This window comes from Berghia stephanieae, chromosome 1 (assembly GCF_034508935.2).
Source record: "Berghia stephanieae isolate SIO BIC M18660-M18661 chromosome 1, UCSD_Bste_1.3, whole genome shotgun sequence".
NCBI lineage: Eukaryota > Metazoa > Mollusca > Gastropoda > Nudibranchia > Aeolidiidae > Berghia > Berghia stephanieae.
Window position 1 is genome coordinate 88,636,288 of NC_088360.1, and position 925 is coordinate 88,637,212.

Below are 925 nucleotides of genomic sequence, written 5' to 3' on the forward strand. Positions count from 1 at the left end.
CATTATCAAAAAGAAAAATACAATCAAGTAATAATAACAATTCCAATTGAACTATAATAACATGAGACAATGCTTTAGTAATTTGAAAATTATTTTAATCGTAGTTAAACAATGCTGAATTGTCTAATTTATAATAATAATTAATAATATTAATAGTAAAATCACTATCACAGAAAGTGAACATTTGTTTTACGTACATTCTGCTTTTTAAAAAATTACAAGACTAGGAACTAGGTACGGACAAGGACTATGGTTGGCAATATGTGAGCTAGGCCATCATTACCAGACTAAGTGAGACAGATGAAATAGATAATAAAATATTATTTTACACAATAGTCAAAGAATGATGATGGATCAATTCATATCAAATTGAGTGGTACAAACATGGCAATTGGCTGAAATTGAAATGCACATCGTTGGCTTTAAAAGATTGGTGGATTGGATGAACCCAATATGAAAATGATTTCTAGAAAATCATTTGGAAAAGTGTTTAAATCATAAATTGAAATAAGTACCCATCTCTTTGTACCAATTTTAAAAAGTACTTTGATCATTTAATTTCAATGGAGGGACGTCTACAATTTAAAATGCTTATATTTTTCAAATGTGATTCATTATATTTTTTTTACGCACTAACTTCATTAGTCTGCTTATAGTCATTGTTATTCATTTGATCTCTCCAATGGAGAAGAATCCTCTCATTAAAAAAAAAGCTTCATGTTGACTGTACATGATGGATGTTAATTTATTTTAAGTAGGATAAATACAATACATTTCATTACCTTTGAAAAGTCTTTTTTTTTTCATTAAAAATAATTGAAAGGTCTTAAGGTTAATGCCAACTACAAGCATATTTTGTATTGTCATAAATGAGACTGATTTAGTTTTGTGGCAGTTCTTTCTGTGATAAGCTCACAATGCTTCA